Source organism: Neomonachus schauinslandi, chromosome 4, assembly GCF_002201575.2.
Source record: "Neomonachus schauinslandi chromosome 4, ASM220157v2, whole genome shotgun sequence".
NCBI classification, from domain to species: domain Eukaryota; kingdom Metazoa; phylum Chordata; class Mammalia; order Carnivora; family Phocidae; genus Neomonachus; species Neomonachus schauinslandi.
In genome coordinates this window covers 156150920-156171338 of record NC_058406.1, presented here as the reverse complement: position 1 = coordinate 156171338, position 20419 = coordinate 156150920, and the positions used below count along the sequence as shown (strand labels likewise).

The window sequence follows — 20419 nt, the reverse complement described above, 5'->3', positions numbered from 1 at the left end:
ACAATGGAAAACTGACACATCTAATCTTTAATTACAGTTGCCCCCCTACCTATCTTACAGAAATGTTGTGAGGACAAATGAGATAAAATACATGAAGTGCTTTGAGCTCATTTGTACTGAACTATAGAAAATCAATAAAGTTTAAGGAATATATTACATATCACGATCACTATGATAGCCTAGTTTCCCAGTTGGCCCAGTTGGAGTTTCAGTATAGCTCCCAATCAAAACTGACTTTTCTTTTTTAACATTAACTTGGAAAATTATATAGTCATCTGAAGCTTCCTGGAGGTCTACTTTATTTGATAATATTAAAAGCTCTGTGTTATTTCAAATATGATAAGTTCACAGAGTCTGATTTGCTTTTGTCTATTTTTATGAAATACTGAGTCTTAATGTCCCCAAATGAAACATTCTTTTACTTTTTAACAGACACAGTCCCAGAAATATATCAACTGCTTTGCAATCTTATGATGATAAAGGTATATATTTTTATATACCTTACCTGGGTTAGACTGTATAACAACTTTCCAAAAGTGGAATGCAAAAGTTGCAATCTGCCTTCCACTCGGTTTCAAGACATGATAGAAAAGTTGCCACAAGACTGACTAAACTAAAATAAACGTAGATACCAAGGCATTGTTGGAAAAAAATCAAATTTGTTCCTTATAAGTTTGTCACAAAAATATCACTTGTGATAAAAAAAAAAAGAAAAAAAATGCTCCTACTTTTTTTGAGTAGAAAATATTTTTATGATTGAAAATGGAACATCGGTAAATGGCCTATACATTCACAATAAATCAGGACACTAAAATATTTTAAAATTTCACAAGGACATCATGATCTCCCCTTCCTGGCTTTTTCTACATGGTGCTTATTATCATCTGAAATGTTTTATATTTTACTTATTTGTTTAATAAACTAACCTTGTAGAAATCTATGCTAATATGATAGCCACTAATCACACGTGGCTAATCATTTTAAGTTAATTAAAATTTAAAATCAGTTCCTTAATCTCATTAGCTACATGTCAAGTGCTCAACTGCTGACTGTGGCTGGTGGCCACCATAGGGGACAGTGCAGAATAGAATATTTCCATTGTCGCAGAAGCATTATCTGGACAGTGCTTTCAGGTGGTAACATGTTTTACTCAAGCAAATTTATATTAATTTTATTTTTTTAAATCATAGCATCCAAACTTAACCAAAAGGGTTCAAAATGGTGGTTTAATGTTGAAATTATTTTTCTCATCAAATGCATGTTTGCATATATTTCGTAATTAACAGTGTGAGTGATAAAGTTCCTAGGGAATAAAGGATTCCTGGGTGGCTCCAGCAATAAAGAACCACAAACTTGTTTGCTGACCTCAGCAGGTTAAATTCTTTTGGTAGAGTTGGAGCGCATCAGATAGAACATCTGCAATAAGGTTATTCATTACTATGTATTTGTTTTTTGGTTTTTTTTTTTTCCCCTGCATCTTGGTGATCACATTTATTGAAAGGGTTGGAAAAAAATTAAAATGCCCTTTAGCTTAAGAATTTTTGAGTTATCTGCAAGTCAACTCATTTCAGGAGTGGAAGAATCCTTGGTCATTTCTTAATATCAAAATTTACACAGGTTTCTCTTTTGAATGTCTTCTACATTTAAAGAGGCAATCATACAAAAGCTCCTATATTCCATACATGGTAAATTCTTTGTTTCAGCCAACTCTTAATGGAGGGGCAACTAGTACAACACCATGTCCCCAGACAAAAAGCATTGGAATGCTCCGTTTTGTTGATTTATATATCTCTTCGTATGTTTCCTCATCAGTTTCTATAGTAGTCAGTTTCTTCCACATCTCCGAATATCATATTTAAATGCTGATTATAAGCATGTAATCTGCCTCGAAGCTTTCTGTCATTTCTGATTTTCACATAAATTTGCTCATCCAGGCTGAGCCTGATGAGATCCAGGGGCTCTTCTACAATGTTGGTAGTTTGTTGCTGGTCCATGTCGTCTGCCATGTTTCCTCGTTACTATGTATTTGGACTTGCTAGGTGCCCAACTTTCATACTCTCCCAGCAAGATAACTTTACGAACCCCACGTACAGATGAGGAAACTGCTAGTTGAAGAGAATTCATATCCACCATAGTAACCTTTCCCTCTTCTGCAACTGTAAATGTCAAACTCCTTATTTAGCTATTTGGTACATTATTTTAACCATGTTGACCATTTAACTAACCACATTTTCATTGGAATTGACTCTGGTTTCAACCCACCCCGAATTTTCAGCATACTGAAGTGGTAGCTTAGAGATGACCTAACAGCTGCCTGTTAATTTCGACCAAATTACAGTACTTTCTTTTGGCTCCCTGCCACCTTTTTCCCATCCCCAACATCTTGGCTTTGCTGGAGTGTTTATGCTAATATCTGCAAAACTATACCACCCAACAAAAGCTGATCTCTCAAGACAAATCTTCATGTTTTAAAACCTCAATTCTCATTCTATATTTTAGAAGCTTATGTAAAGCTGTCCTTTCATAGAGAAAAGCTAAATTTACAATGTATGCATTCCGCATCCTGATCTCAAATCCTCTGTGAAACAAAGCAGGGATATGTGGGTATATGTGAGCAACTAAGTAAATAATAACCAACTAAAGGGGTTGCTATATTCAGTATCACTTAGTTGTTCTGAAATCTGTTAAATAAATGTGGCCTGATATATTTCTGGCCAGAGAACTTGTAAAGAGGAGGAATCAGCTCATCGGTGATTTCTCTACCTGTAATGCTTACACAATGTGCTGTGAACTTTGCCGTGTCATGATGTCCTCAGTGTGTTTTCCATTCCTTGTCATATTGAACTCAGAATGGTCCATTGATTCACTCATTCCCTCATTCATTCATCACAATTAATAAACACCTGCTATACACTGGACACTGCTAAATATTGGTGATACATAAATGAACACACAGTCTTTGATCACAAAGCACTAACAAGCTAGTGATAAACACATGAATTGGATAGAATTTGATAAGTGTGTCAAAGCAATATACACACATTAGTCTAGGTCAGAGAAAGGGCTCCTAATTCAACCTGGAAAAGACAGAGTAGGCTTCTTAGAGAGGATTATCTCAGTGTTGATTCTTAATAGATGAAGAAACCAGTGGAAAGAAAAGAGGCAGCTTTGGTGATTTTGGTTAGATAGGCTATCATGAGACATGCCAAGGAAACCAGAAATATAATGTTCTCTGTGAAGAAGGGAAGATTGTCAAAGTGTGTGTGTGTGTGTGTGTGTGTGTGTGTGTGCCTGCCTGTGTGTGGCTGGTGAATGGCTGCCTTTGTGCGCACACAAGCATGCAGACTTCAGAATGTACACTGTGGATAAGTAAAGCCACAGGGATAACCTTGTGGTCATCCATTGTGTCATTTCTCTACTCTTTCCCTTTCTTGTCCCTAATAAAATGTCCTTCTTGATTCACAAGGCTGTTGGAACAATGGTGATTGCTTTAAAAGTGCAAACAAAATTCGTATTTGAGACTGATCTGCAGTTTGTATGTGCATCAGAGAACCACTGCTTCTCTGTGGTCACATGCCAAAGCGGTGCAGGGAGGGAGACTATTCCTAGTTTCATTACAACATAAGTACTCAAATAGATTGAATTGAAGCCATACACAGGAGGACACTCTCCCAGTAAACTACTCATCTGGAGTGGGATTTAAAGAATCCCATGACAGAGACTGTGAGGTCTCCAAACCTCCGCTTTCCCTACCCTTTCAGGATACAGCTAGATCACATTTCCAAGCTTCCCTTGCAGTGGACATAGCATGTGATTAAGTGTGCCATTTCTCTCCTGGACTGTTGTACTGGTGTTCTGAATGATTTCCCTTCTTCGGCTCTGTCCCCTATTCTCCACACAGCAGGCAGAAAAGTCCTATGAAAATGTATAAATCTCACCATGTCAAACTCTCCAATATTTTCCCACCCTTACGATTATCTGTGAGAACCTATTATCTTCCCCACCACAACATTCATCTCTGTAACCTTAATGTCTAAAATTCTCTTAACTCCCAAAGCTCCTATATGCTAGCAATGCCAACTCCTTCGCTCTTCCTCAATTTTTCCCCACGTCTAGAACAATTTCTCCAGATGTCCATCATGAATCACCTGCTCACTATTTCCAGATTTCTGCTCAAAGGACACCTCAATGAAGAGGCCAGTCCTTAATTCCTTCCTTAAAGAGCAGACTGACACCCAACCAGCCAGCCACTTGTGCCTTCCACTCACTGGCTCTGTTCCTGGCTTTGTGTTTCTCGGTGGTACTTACTACAGAATGACAATAAGATCTAGCTGATATTAATCACCCTGCTTATAAGTAACTTAGAAGGAGAATATGTAGGTTTCATTGTCCCCTCCTAATTTCAGTAACTCCTTTATATGATTTGTATAACTTTGTCACCCTCAGTTTTCTGAGGTATAACGGACTCATTCATGTAACCATTTAGCTATTCAGAGGTACTTTGTATCAGGCAGTTTATCAAACAAGGGGAAGCAGGGACTGGGCAATTTTCTCCCACAGAGTGACAGACCTCATAGAGCTCAATCACCTGGGGAAGGTGAACATCAAATCTTTATTTGTAAATGAGGCGAGTGTTGAGCAAGAAAACATGTAGCACATAGAAGAGTGGTCATAGAGTCTACATTATGCCAACTGGTCTCTTCTAAGGTCCTTTGTGCTGTAATGATCTATGAGTTTACTTCTTTTTTATTGAGATAATATTGGGATATAACATTACATAAGTTTCAGGTGCACATTATAATTTGATATTTGTATACACTACAAAATGATCACTAGCATAAATCTAGTTACCACTCATCACCCATTTTACCCACCCTTCAACTCCCTTCCCCTCTGGTAACCACCAGTTTGTTTTCTGTATACATGAGTTTGTTTTGTTTTGTTTTGTATTTTAGATTCCACATATAAGTAAAATCATCAGTTATTTTGTCTTTCTCTATCTGACCTATTTCACTTAGCATAATATGTCAACTTCCATCCACTGTGCAGAAACTTTTGTTTGTTGTACTCCCATTTTTCAAAAATTTTTGCTTTTGTTTCCTTTGCCTTTTAAGTCATAGCCAAAAAACACTGCTAAGACCAATGTCATCTATGTTTTCTTCTCGGAATTTTATGATTTCAGGTCTTACATTCAAGTCTTTAATCCATTTTGAGTTAGTTTTTGTGTTTAGTGTAACAGAGTAGTCTAGGTTCATTCTTTTGCATGTGGCCGTTCAGTTTTCCCAACACCATTTCTTGCAGAGACTGCTATTTCTTCATTGTATATTCTTAGCTCCTTTGTCATAAATTACTTGACCATATAATGTATAGGTTTATTTCTGGGCTCTCTATTCTGTTCCATTGACCTATGTGTCTATTTTTATGTTGATATCATACTGTTTTGATTATCATAGTTTTATAATATGGTTTGAAATCAGGGAGCATGACACCTCCAGTTTTGTTCTCCTTTCTCAAAATCACTTTGGCTATTCTGGGTCTTTTGTGGTTCCGTAGGAATTTTGGAATTATCTGTCCTAGCTCTGTATAAAATACCATCGGGATTTTGACAGGAATTGCACTGAATCAGATTTGTTTTGATATTTTAACAATGTTAATTTTTCCAATCCATGAGCATGGAATAGCTTTCCATTTATTTATGTCTTCTTCAATTTCTTTTACCAGGGTCTTATAGTTTTCATTGTACAGGTCTTTGACTTCCTTGGCTAAATTTATTCCTAGGTATTTTATTCTTTTTGATGCAATTATAAATGGGATTGTTTTCTAAATTTCTCTTTCTCATAGCTTATTATTCATGTGTAGAATGCAGCAAATTTCTGTACACCGATTTTGTATCCTGGAACTTCACTGAATTTGTTTATTAGTTTTAACAGCATTTTGGTAGAGTCTTTTGGGTTTTCTATATATAGTACATGCCATCCCCAAATAGTGACAGTTTTACTTCTTCCTTTAAATTTGGATTACTTTTACTTCTTTTTCTTGCCTAATTGTTGTGACTAGGATTTCCAATACCACATTGAATAAAAGTGGCATTATAATCATGTTCCTGATATTAGAGGAAAGGCTTTCATCTTTTCACTATTGTGTATGATGTCAACTGTGGGTTTGTCAGATATAGGTCTTTATTGTATTGAGATACATTCCTTGTATACCCACTTCGTTGAGTTTTTATCATAAATGGGTGTTAAATTTTGTCAATGCTTTTTCTGCATCTATTGAGATGATCATTGATTTTCATCCTTTATTTTGCTAATGTGGTATATCACACTGATTGATTTGCAGATGTTGGACCATCCTTGCGTCCTTCAAATAAATTCCATTTGATCATGGTGTATGATCCTTTCGATATATTGTTGAATTTGGTTTGCTAATATTTTGTTGAGGATTTCTGTATTTATGTATTAGGAATATTAGCCTATAATTTTCTTTTTTTGTGGTGTCCTTGTCCAGGTTTGGTATCAGGGTAATGCTAGCCTTATGAAATGAGCTTGAAAGCATTCCCTCCTTTTCAATTTTTTGGAAGAGTTTGAGAAGGATAGGTATTAAATCCTTGAATATTTGGTAGAATTCACCAGTGAAGCCATCTGGTCCTGGACTTTGGTTTGTTGGAATATAAGTTTATTTCTGACACTATTCATTTAAGAGGGAGAAAAAGGAAGGGACCAGAAAGGGATCTAATAATTATTACATTGCTAGTGTACCACTGAACATCTACCGGAAGGTTCATCTCTAAAATAACACACGGTAGTTAGGACTCTTCCCACTGTGAGATATGGGGAATCCAACACTCAGGTGGGCATTGTTACTCTCACTGTAAGACTCAGTAAATTGAGGATGGGACTTTCCTTACAACATATGCACACAATCACATACTATATCACAGTACTACTCACAATGTAACCTACAGACAAACTGTTACTGTTTTCCAAAAAAATAAGGAGGTTGTAGCAGAATATAAATCAATGCACTGCTTCCTTTCTCCAGAAACTCTTGCTACAAAAAAAAAATGTCATTTGAACTAAATAGCATGCTTTGTAACTGATTTACATTTTGCATATTCTGGAATAGAAAGGGGTAAGGGATGGTGGGATTGTAGTGGGGTAAGAGACAGCATAGCACGATGGATCCTGAGAACTGGTTGAAATGCAGGAGGGCAGGGTGGAATGTGAGGAGATGGGGTGGTGAACGGTATAGCTAGAGAAAAAGGGATCGTGTTATTAGAAGAATGTATATGGCATGCCAAGAAATTTGTCCCTATTTTCAGAACAATGAGGAACCACTGAGGACTCATGAGTTGTGGTTACTACAGAGAATGCTCTGGCTATACTGGATTAGTCATTTTAGTTTTGTGTGTGTGTAAATTATATTTTCATATCCTTTATACAGTTTTCATTCAGGTTTTAGTGGTTTTCTTATCCATTCATATAAGCTCTTTTACTAATGAATAAATACAGATATAATGCTTTGTTACATTTGTGGTAATTACACAGTTTGCTGTTTACCTTTAGATATTTTTGTGTGATTTTTGTTGTATTTAATAAATGATTGTTCAATGAAGAAATGAATAACTTTGCTTTTTCTATTGTAAAGATATAGTTATTATTTGGTGTCATGAAGCATTTTACAGACTCAAAAGTCTTTTACAGTTAATAAACATATTTTATTTATTTATTTATTTATTTATTTATTTTTTTTTTAAAGATTTTTTATTTATTTGAGAGAGAGAGAATGAGAGACAGAGAGCATGAGAGGGAGGAGGGTCAGAGGGAGAAGCAGACTCCCCGCTGAGCAGGGAGCCCGATGAGGGACTCGATCCCGGGACTCCGGGATCATGACCTGAGCCGAAGGCAGTCGCTTAACCAACTGAGCCACCCAGGCGCCCCAATAAACATATTTTAAATGCTTAAAGTATATCAAGGACTCAGAAGATTTTTTTCTTTTTTTTTTTCAAGATTTTATTTATTTATTTGACAGAGAGAGAGAACGCAAGTGGGGAACAGCAGAGGGAATTGGAAAAGCAGGCTCTCCACTGAGCAGGGAACCCAACGCAGGGCTCAATCCCAGGACCCTGGGATCATGATCTGAGCCGAAGGCAGACGCTTAACTGACTGAGCCACTCAGGTGCCCCAGAAGATTTTTTTCTTGTCAAGAGGACTGACGATCCAGGTAATCTAACTGTTACAGCCACAGTTCTTCTACCAGTTCTACTGACTGACCCTGGAAAAGGCACTGAATCTCTCTATTTTCCTTTTATCTCATACAAAGTTAGGTAATACTATATACCCGATTCTGCCTGCCTCATGGAGGATATTAAACAGATGAATGAGAAAGTAGGTAATGACATACATAATTAGGAAGAATTATAAAATATTCCCTACTCTTTGCAGGAGGATGTTATTAATTTCAAGGCATCATTATCAATCACAATTTATTCCTGATTGTTTAAAGCAAGGGAACGGGGCAACTCAGGTCAAGTAGCAAAACCAGATTTTATTTTTGTTTCTGCTCTTGTTCTGTTTCATTGAGCTTTAACATTCTTTGAACTCCTAAAATGAGCAAGGCCCTGTGATAGGTATTTTCAATCTATTACAACATGGTTACCTCATTTAAAATTCATTTGTAACCGAGATATCCTGGAAAAGACAATGGAAGATTTGAAAAAAGATCAATAAAGAAAGGTATGTAGTATTGGAGCCTCCATTGGTTGATGTACAACTCTTTTTCAAGCTAACACAAATAACTTTTGAACATATATTTTATTTTACAATATTCTTGTGAATCATTATCTCTACTTCTTTACTCAAAAAATTGAGGAAAAATGCAGTTTAACAGATCCTCCCATAACAAAATTTAGAAACAAATATTCTATGTAATTCACCTTATAAAGTCTTGCTACATCAGATTTTGAAATATTGGTCAACTTAAGGTCTAATGAATAAAGTCTCTTGTATTTGTCCTTAAAAAGAAGTATGCGAAGTACCAAATCATCATTACAGATTTAGTGTTTTAGTGTTTCGTTGTTACAAAATACTTTTATACAAATTATTTCAATAATTCCATTATGTAACTATTGTTATGAACATTTTAATGCACAGGGCAATTACTCTTACCCAGTAAATTTCCATGATCTACAGAAGTTTAAGAACCAGTATTATTAGAAAGCTGGTTTTCAAGGTCCAAATTGAGTGTGTTTGTCAAGGACATTGCAGCTAAAACTCAATGTGTTTTTATAAACATCAAAGGTGACAAACTCAACGCTTACGGGGACAAGGCAGGCAACAGAAGTGTGTAAAGCAGGCCAGATGGGGACTGAAGTGAACTGTAGCAAAGACTGCTATCTAAAGGAGAAGGGGCTGTGTCATAGCCTTCAGTTGCCATGTGGGAACAGGGGAGTGGTATTGCCAGATAATCCTGTTTCTAGAGAATCTAGAAATCTTGATTTTTTTCAATATAACACCTTCTGATTTTTTTAAAAAGATTTTATTTATTTATTTGTCAGAGAAAGAGAGAGAGAGGGGGAGGAGAGAGAGAGCACAAGTAGGGGGAGCGGCAGGCAGAGAGAGAAGTAGGCTCCCCACTGAGCAGGGAGCCCAATGCAGGACTCGACCCCAGGACACTGGGATCATGACCTGAGCTAAAGGCAGAAGCTTAACGGACTGAGCCACCCGGGCGCCCCACATCTTCTGATTTTTCAAATGATGGCAACAGTTAAGGTTCACTATGAGTAAAAGATAAGACGTTTGCGGGCAGTGCATAGAGGACAGACAATCGACTAGGCTCCTCTGGTGTACATGATCCTATTTGAAAAACAACTGAGGAAAGACATCCCATTTAACAGATAAGAATGCCAGAGGTAAAAAAAAAAAAGCGTTTGTGATGGGCTTAAGGTCACACAGCCTCGCAAGCGACAGTAACGTGACTCAAAACTCACCGAATACGCTTTACGCTTCATTTTACTGCTGTGTTTATTTTGTGATGTGTCTAGAAACCAGGGAGAAAGCAAATTATTCCATTACACAATGATGTGCTTCTACCCCCACTGCATTATGATGCACGAGCCAACAGCACAACACTCTCTGCTGTCCAGACATTTCACAGCTGCCACAGCTTGCAAAAAAGCTGGGGGTTGCTTTGAACACTAGTGCATAGGAGTAGAACTCACAGGGTGGTTACCAATGGGGATAAAAGAGAAAACCTGAGGATAAAAATGGACAATTTCCAGTTAAAATTACCATATTGTAATTTTGTTAGTTATCAGACTAAGTACACAGCAGCTTATCTGACAAGAAATTGTCCTTATGGGCATGATTTAACCTAGAGATGTCTGATTTCCTCATATGTGGTGTCCAGATGGTCCTTTTTGCTCTATGTTGAGACCAGGAGGCATTAAGGCCATTTCTAAAACAGAGACAATGAAGTAAGTGCAGGGTGGAAATGCACAAGGCTGGTCAACATAATGTACTCAATCAGATTATATTTTTAAAGCTAATTCCCTATTACTGACATAGGCAATTGATGAGGGAGGAAAAAAGGGGACTATGTTTTGAGTGATTTTGCTAGAGGTGCTATTACACGTGACTAGCAGCTGATGAGATAGATCCTGTGGTCATGCAGGCTCTGCAAGAAAATATGGGAAAGCAAAGGGAGGGCTCACAAAATGAACAAAAGAGAAGCCTCATGTTCCAGTTGAGAAATAGTGCTTCTTCCTTTCAATGCAGGATTAATTCTGTGTCAAACTTCACTACCTCTTACATACTACCGACAGGAAGGGTCAGGGTGTGAGAAGGAAAACAGTGTAGAGAACTTAGCTGGAAAAAAAAAAAGAAAGGCCAACTGTGAGTAGTCCACATAGGATGGAATACATAAACTACACAGTAAATAATTAAACAAAATCTCCTAACATGCCCTGTTTATGGTGACTTCTTATGGGCAGCCCCAAATTACGACATTGGCTATTTGCATAGGATATTACAGAGCCATCTATCACGGTATTCAAGAAAAAGAAAGTACCTCAAAAGACATTTTTCTCATTTGGAAGTACAATAACTTTGTAAAGTTAACGTTTGGAAAGCCTCCCAGTTTTCAGCAGTGAAACGATAATGCTAGACGTATCATTTTAAAGTGGAATCTCCTAGAAGTTAATTCAGTTGACAAGGTCACATTTAGACTCTCTTTTTCCCCCCTTCTGTTTTGCACTCAAAATAATTCCCAAATCCTATTATTCAAGCCCTGGAAGTTACCATAGCAATTCATGTGTCTGCTCATACTCAAGGTACCTCTGAGATAGAGCTACTTAAACAAAAACCAAAAACCAAAACCAAAAAAGCAACCTTCTATGATACAGATCCTGGAATTCACAGGGTTTTGAGTAAGGGAAACGAATGAGAGACACTTATTTGTTGGGTGGAACTGTTCGATTTTTAGCGCTATCTTATTGTGAAGATGCAGGAGAACAGAGCTGGACTTGAGTGCACCCCTGCAGCTGTCATGCCTGGGTTCAAAGCCTCATTCTACCACTCACTTGCTGTGTGACTTTTACATAACCTCTCCGTACCTCCATTTCCCCCTCGACAGATAACAAGCTCTACCTCATATGCCGTCATTGCGAGGATTCGATAAACTCTCACTGGAAAGTAACTATAGCATAGCACCTAGTCCATAGCAAGCATATGCAAGAATTAGCCTTTGTCTTAAAAAAGACATGTTTTCATAATAGAAGATAAAATATATTTTCAAAGAAGAAATTTTAAAGATAGTGCATAAGGAAAGAATTGAACTTGAAATCTTCTAAGAACATATTTGATGTAAGCTGTGTTTTTCTTTTGGTGAAAGAAGACAAATGATAGAGATTCAGTGTGAAATAACTAAATTACCTTGAGTGGAAAAAAAGAGACACCTTTAATATTTTTTCTGCATTTAAAATACAATACATTAGGATTCCTTTTATACCTCTGTAGTAAGTTTCCAATTTTAGAAATAAATCTATATGAATTATACCCAAATTTGTTAACGTTTGGTACATCTTTTAGACACTCCGGTTTAAAACTGCATTCACATAAGTCAGTCAACCCCAGGTGGTCTTTGTTTCAACTCCTAACTCTTTTTCAGAAGGTAACCATGATCAAAGACATTTATTTTTTGATAACGAAGCATCCATTTTCCTTTGAACTTATGAAATTTATTCTCTCAATTCCAACTTTCACTGGTTTTTGTCCATTTAGCCATTTTGGTATTTTCAAATATTGCTCTCATGTATTTAAATAATTTCTTTTTAAATAGTAGAACATGCTCAACAGTTTATTTTTCCATGCATTTCTTCCCAATGTCTTTCTTCAACAAAACAGATGAAAGGAATGCTATGTCAAAATACTCCAACATTATTATGGGCTATTATGTGCTTCAGGTCAGAAACATTCAGAACCCTGTGTTTAAATAAAACTGATGTTTTGGGAGAAGAAAGAAAAGCTTTATTGACATTTTTGAAAATGATTTAAATTTCAATACTGCAGTTGAGGTTGTTGATAGTAAAGCAGAGAGCTTTAGTTTACCATTTTGGATTATCCCACATAATTCAATTTTTAAAAACAATTTGCCTAAGTCTCTTGGTGGTCCAAAAGCATTTCTTAAAGCCTGGTGGCTTTAAAATATGTAAATATGCTACTGAGGAGAAGAACTTTGAATCCTTGTTATGGTCAAAATGGTCAGGATGCTTGTTTAACCCGAAAGACTGTATGTGGCTTCCGGCTCATTAAAAAGCAACAGACCTCTTCCCTCTTCCTGGTCTCAGATTCTTAGAAAACATAGTACCCAGGTGAGAGATCTTCAAAACTATAATGGCCTCTGTCCTCTAGATCTCTGTAAGTTTTGCTAGTCTGGAGGCCGTATTGAATAGTTAAGAGCTAGGATATCAGGCTCCAAAAAACCTACCTTTAAATTCTGGCTCCAACTTTTGCTAAATGTATGACTTTAGAAAGCCCCAGCTTTTACATCTATAAAGTACTAGTAATAGTACCTAGTTCCTCATTGATAGTGATGAAGAAAGAGAGAAATAAAGAAGCACATGGAAAGTCCCTAAGAGAGTGTGCAGTTCACAAGCTTAATAAACAGTGACAAGGGTTTTCTATTACTATTTATTTCTAGTGCTGTAATTTCTAAAGACCTGACATTTAGAGCTTCCTCCTTTTGCCAATCTCTGCCTCTGGAACTTGGTTATTGATTTATTTACAATTTCACCTTTATGCACAGGATTTGAGACCTCAGGGTTGAAAGGGTTCCTTCCTTTCTTGCAGACAGTCAGAGACCAGTGCTCAACATGATGAACTGGCCTTTCAAGAACCAGTTGGCTGAGATCAGTGCTTTAGTCCAGGACTTCAAAAGGGGGTCTCTGGAGGACTGAAGCTGGATCTCCATCCACATTGCCTGTTCTTTGCTTCTGAGTGGAGTCCTGGCTGTCAGCCTGGCTCCCGTTTTGGTTATAATTTCTTAACTCTGCTCTTTGGAATACCTTCCCATTTCCAATCTTCACTAACAGCACCTTTTTTTTTTTTTTTTTTTTTTTAAACACTACTGACTGTCAAATTCCCAGAAGAAAGTTTCTTAACAACCTGGCTGCATATATTTCCTAATTATCAATAGAATGGACATGCCTTTCTAGCCAGAGGTCAAGCAACGATGGTCTGTAGGCCACACTGGTCCCAAAGATACATTAGAGCAGTGATTAAACATTTTTTGAACACCAATGCCTTTATCTAGGTTATGAATTTTCCAACTTATATTCTGACACATGCCCTACCAGTTCTACTCCTTTACTCCCATAGTCTAGTACATTCCATGAATTACCTACCTGATCTCACTTGAGTTGGTATGGCTGGATGTTGGCTCCACGACCTGAGGGAGTTCTGTCAAGTAGGGAACATCAATGTCCTTGCTTCTAATCCATCACCATTAGGTTTGCTCAGAACCATGGTAATTGCAGAATTACTATGCTGCCCCTTTCTGGTGCCCTAATACATGGGTTTATTCTGAACCATAATCTCTGGCTTCATAAGCTTTGGGCCTAGATCTCTTTCCGCCCTTTGGCCGCTGTACAGTGATTTCCTCTGAACGTAACCTTTGTCTCACTCCCCTGCTTTCTTGTCATCCCATGGCGTCTTTCTGAGCAACTAATGCAGGTCCATAAAAGTCCTCCTATGACACTGTGTAAAATCAGTGCACATCCCATCCACCAGTACTGAACACCTAATGTATTTCTATTGGTTTGTTGTTTTGTGGTCTTCCCTCTATCATTACAAGATGATTACATATGGAATGCCTTTAAAAAATATGATGCCTGGGTATGGAACAAAAAGGCAATGAGGAGAAATGAACAATGCAAACGAATCCATTTTGATTTCCTCCTTACCACTAAACACAAGACTTGGTCTCCTCTGAAAGATTTATGAGGCTTCCTACCATAAAGGAGGCTGGATTACAGCTATGCTTACTTTATAAAATGAAATTCTGCCATCATAGGCAAGGGTTCACGGCTGTAATTATTTCAATGATCTTCCCAGTCAATGTGTCTTGCACAGCTGAGCCAAACTCTCCTCGCCCAGGCAGGCAGGCCATTTCATAAGAAGTCTAAAAGCTCCCACAACTTTGTGTGACCTTGCATCGAACAACACTGGAAAATTGATTTGGCTCTAGTAATAAAAGACCGTCTGCATTATCTGCATTCTAATTATAATTAATATAACCAGGATAACTGCTGTATTATTTACGATTAGAGCTATGGTGAGCACAGTGTAATAATAATCTGCTACATAATTTTTTATTGATCTGATGGCTTTATTGCAGAAAAAACAAAATGCTACACCACTGCATAACTAAAATTGCCTTTCCTGACATGAGTGTTTAGACAGAGGATTTCATTTAACATTTCTTTTATCTGATGAAATTCTCATAGTTTAAATATCGTAATAAGTGAGAAGCTATGGGATCTTTCAATTTTCCTCTTTGAAAAGAACCGAAGAACAAGCATAATTCATCCCCCCAGGTTTCTCATTCTTTACTTACTGAGTATCATTAATTCCCTGACACAAGAGTCATCACACGTTTCATTAACAGCAATGGAATAAACCTGAGAAAGAAGGGGCTTTCAGTTAAGGGAATGCTCTCTCTCACACTAAATAAAAGTCTCTTGGAGGATAATGTATAATGTCATATAAATGAAGTAATAACATTAGTGTATTTTTCTTTAACAGAAAGTTAGAAAGTTATGCTTTTAAAATGTGAGTCAAGGAGATTTTTAGGAGCACAGAGATCTTTATCAACCTAGGTAAGAGTGTTGGCCATTCTCTACCCTGTTTTAGTGAGGAAAGCTTACTTCAGTTACACAATAAATTGGAAAATATATTATACAAAGAAGTGAATGATAAACTTCGGTAAAGAAGTAAACATAACAATACTGAATCATTTGATTTCAGCAGGACTTGCCAAATCATGCAATGAAGATTTGTAATTATCAAAAGGATTAAGACTTGGAAATCATCTTTTTCTAATGTCTAATTTTAACAAATAAAAGTTGATTAAATTATAAAAACTATTTTGTTTACAGTTGGTTAGCCTTGCAAAACTTTAGAAAATCAGCAATATATAGTATATAATTTTTACAGTCAGTTTCACCTATGTTTTCATTTGAGAATCAGGCCTTAAGACACTTAGCTGCTTCTATGATATCATGAAACAGATTTCAATTTCTGTGCACTATTTTGAAAAATATATTCAAATCATATTTTGCCAATTTATAATGAGTTTCATGCCTGTTATCTCAGTTAATCTTAACAATAACATATCATGTAAAATTGGAAACACAAGTATTTCCTTTTGACAGATGTAGAAACTGAGGCTTGAACAGCTGGGATGTAGCAGATTCACATCTAACACTTTTACCTCCTGACCTAGGATCCTGAACTTTTTCTGTAATAGCATGCTCTTCAGTGATTTATTTGAGTTGAATTGGGTAATTGGTGCATTGATGCTAAGTCTCTACAGAACAGATCTGAATAACAGTTGCCTAAACATGTGAAGATTATGAAGTATAAACTCTCTAAGAGGAGTCAGATTTAAGAGATATTTTAACTGAACATCGTCATCATCATTCTGGCAACTGACATTTACGGAACCAGAAAATAACAAACATTATCTCATTATAATGTGACACATGGAGGAAGCAAGACTTAGGGAGAAATTAAATAATTTGTCCAATGTCACATAGCTAGCCAGTGGTGGGACCAAGGCTCTGAACACTGATGTGTATAAAATCAGAGTTTGTTCTCTATATATTGTTTCATTTTCCTCGTGTTTCAGCTTTCCAATAATATACCTTGTAGAAACCATCTTACAGTTATTTCAACAAAGAAATCAACTCAAAATGTAATTTTCTTTTCTTTTTGTGGCTAGGAAGGCAGTAACAGAGGCATTAAATGTGTTGCCACAGAAACAGTCACTCTCAGAGTCCTCATAGACATTTATATTAGATTATTTGAACATTTCAGAATTTTGTGTGTTAGCCATGCCAACATGAATGATCTAAAATGAATTACAGTGAGGGGCTGTTGACTAAAACTTGGAAGATTATACCTTTGTGTAGATTTCATTTTCAATTTATTTTTTATTAAGAAATTAATCTTTATTGGAAACTGTTATGTGTGTTTTTAACCAAAAATATGAGTTTTGATTATGAATGAATATTAGACAAGACATATAATTAAGCATTACTGGTAAAAAGAGAGAGAGAAAGAACATGAGGGAGAGAGAGAGAGAGAGTATTATGTGCTATTTGAAAAAAATAGAAGTAGAAATATGGAAAATTGTACTTGATTTTATTCCTGGCACAAATTTTCCTCTTTCCAGCCCCTCTATTACTGTCTTGACAGTGAAATAGTAGCGAGAATGAGATAAATCTAAGAATGACAAGCAGGGTTTCATTCTACATAAAGAGTTTCAAAAATTTCCCCTTTGTGTTATTTCCATTATTTAGATGACAGCAATCAGAGTTTCAAAATAATTCTCTTTGCTACAATAAAGCAGACAAATTCCATGGTAATTTTTCCTGAAAAATGTAGGTTGGCCAAACCAGTATGGTAATAGAAAAGCCAATGTCCATGCCTCCTGTGCACTAATTGCCCAGAAATATAGGGTTTAGGTTGAATAAATATGTGAAATATAATTCTATGGTACATGCCTTTAATTTTTATTTTCATTTAAAGTAGTTTTTAAAAATGTTTAAAAATCTGTTACCACAATATTATTTAAAATTCTCTAAGAGTTGTAGCCAATGTAATAAGACAGGAAACAAAAATCAGAATTGTAAAGCCATGAAAGGTGACCAAAAAATCATAATTCACAGATTATGAATAATTATTAATATCAAAATTATTATTTTAAAGATTAAAATTATTTGAAAGATTAACAGAACTCATGTATCATTACTAGAGAAAAATGTAATTGCTACAAAATTTTATTCATAATTATAACAAAACTGCTCAATATGTGGAAAATTTTTTAATACTTGGAAATATTTTAACAAGGTATATATATATGACCCATATAAAGAACTGTATTGATAGAAATCATAATTTACCAGTATAAATAGAGTTAAAATGGAGAAAATATTTTAATGACAATTTGCTTCCAAATTAATTTATAAATGCAGTGTAATGTTAACCAAAATCTCATTAAGTATTTTTTTAGAACTAAAGAAAATTATTTCTTTCATATGGTAGGATAAATAGATGAAAATAAAATAATTTTGAGGAAGAATAATATAAAGTAATATGTTAAAACACTACTGAGTTACAAAATCAAATCACTATGATATAAAAATAAGGAAAGAAGAAAGTATAGATAGAATCAACTAATCTAAAAAGAATCTAGAATGTATAAGAACTTGATGAAACAAATCAGTTTGGGGAATGTCTCACTCTTCTAATCATAATAATTATTTAGATCTCCATTTTAAACCATTTATTGGCATAAATGTAAGAAGGACTAAAACTCAACATCAGTTGGAAGGGCATTAGAGCAGAGAGATTAAATGATGACTGCTTTGCTTCTACTTCTATTTTTTCTCTGTGCAAATTCATCTCTTTCCGGGCTTCAATTTTCCCAACTATAAAATAAAGATAATGATATCTTTTTATTTCTATAGGGTTATTGAAAAGATTAAGCAAGTAAATATGTAAAGTGCTGGGAAATTGTCTGACACATAGTAAGAACCCTAACAGTATTGGTGAATATGTTATTATAATTAGTACTACTATTACAGATTAAAGAGATACAGTGATTTTTTTAAGTAAAAAAGAGCTGTTAAACTATTTATTTAATCTCCAAATGTGAAAAGTCTTTCCAAGATTTATAGGAGGCAAATAAATTGCAAGTGGGATGATCTATAAATTTGACAAGCCTCAAAAAGAAAAATTTCAATAATCAAGACTAAAATTTTCAAAGAAAAGATTAAAAAAAAGAATAAAATTTTCAAAAAGGCAAATTGAAAAACTTAAACAAAATTAAAATAACAAATGAGAAACTGTAAAATAACTGACACTCAACATATTCATAGCTAATAGATTATAATCAAAAAACAAATACAAAATGAAAATAAAATTTTTTTTCAATTCATAGAAAAAAATTGAAGAACTCATTATTTTAACTTACTTAAATATCAAAGATTTTTTAAAAATCATAGCACTTAAAACTCCCAAGGGATAGAGAATGTCATGGTAGTGAAAGATAGATATACTGATGTCTTGGAATATTGCACATCGCAGTACTTGTATCAAGATCTTTAAATATGCTCATTCTTGAGACACTATAGTAATCAGATGTTAGAAATGAGTTTCTCAGGGTGCCTGGGTGGCTCAGTAGGTTAAGTGTAAGACTCTTGGTTTCGGCTTAGGTCATGATCTCAATGTCGTGAAATCGAGACCCTCAAAGGGCTCCGTGCCAGGTATGGAGCCTGCTTAAGATTCTCTCTCTCTTTCCCTCTGCCCCTGCCCCTCCCCGCTTGAGCATGGGCTCGCTCTGTCTCAAAACAAACAAAAAAACAAAAATATGAGTTTCCCTAAAGTAACTAGTTGTTATCAACCCATTACCAATGCCAATACTCAGTTTACCAACTAAAATAATAAATGTGATCTCAAGCTGGTACGTTTTCAAAATCTATAGTAGAGAGATTTTTAAAGTAGCCTCCATGGTCTATTTTTTTCTTAATTTTAATAGTAAGATACAGAATTTACCCAAGAAGTAAAAAATACATCGTCTAGCAAAACCAAGCAATATATATTTTAGGAATACATACACATGGGATAAAGCTATTTTTAAAGGCAAGGGAAAGAGATAATGTGTAAAAAAAAGTCAGGATGGAGGTTCTTTGCTAGAAGAAGGAGAGTTTACAGAGAGGAGAATGTGACAAGAATAAGCATACACATAAATGAAATGTCCCTCTATGGTTCTAGTTCTTAATCTGGATGGTAGATTCATGGATCTCTGTTGTTTTGCTTTGTAATTCATATATACTGTGTGTTTTCTCATGCTTATATCACATGTAAAATTATATTTTTTTAAAAGGTACAGAAGAAAGTAGTATCTCTCATTGGGATACAAAAAAATAAAATAAAATTCAGCTCAATTTTGGCTCTTGCCTTTGTTAGAAATATACTGTCATTCCTAGCTAATGTCACTCCAGACTTCTGTGCACTTTCTCTATTTACCAATAGGCTTGAGCATTCTCAAAATTCTTGGTGAAAAAGAGCTCAGGCAATTGGAAAGTGGTTTCTTTTCTTTTTTTCTTTTTTTTTAAGATTTTATGTATGTATGTATTTTAGAGAGAGAGAGCGTGAAAGAGGGAGAGTGCGAGTGAGCAAACAGAAGGGAAAGACAGAAGGGGGGGGGAGGGACAAGCAGACTCTGCACCGAGCTTGAGCTGGTCCCAGGGTTGGATCCCAGGACCCTGAGATCACAACCTGAGCAGAAACCAGACGCCTAACCAACTGAGCCAACCAGGCACCCTAGAAAGTGATTTCATGCAAAATGTTTCCCACCATTCCTTCCCAGTAAGTTAAGAATAGTTTTGCTAGTTTCATGGGAGTGGCAAGAAGACAGTTCTGATAAAGTTATCACAGAAGACATAGTCTTGGTTGGGGTGTGCTTGCAAGACCTTTGCTTCTAGAGCTGTAGTCCCATACCCGTCAAAAAAAAGGAGAATCATATTTGTAAATATTGCCTGAAGGAGCATAAGAGGATTATGGTTACTGACCCCATCATATTTATCAACAACTAGATACTAAGGCGATGGATCTAATAAATATGAATACAATGATGG

The 20419-nt window shown here is 35.7% G+C and overlaps 1 protein-coding gene and 1 pseudogene across 1 annotated transcript in view; both read right to left on the bottom strand.

The window, feature by feature from the left end:
• The window catches only part of ZFPM2 (zinc finger protein, FOG family member 2), a 361626-nt gene that overhangs the window by 105936 nt on the left and 235271 nt on the right, over positions 1–20419 (bottom strand). The gene's annotated exons all lie outside the window — the stretch shown is intronic.
• LOC110578776 lies at positions 1700–2006 on the bottom strand (annotated as a pseudogene).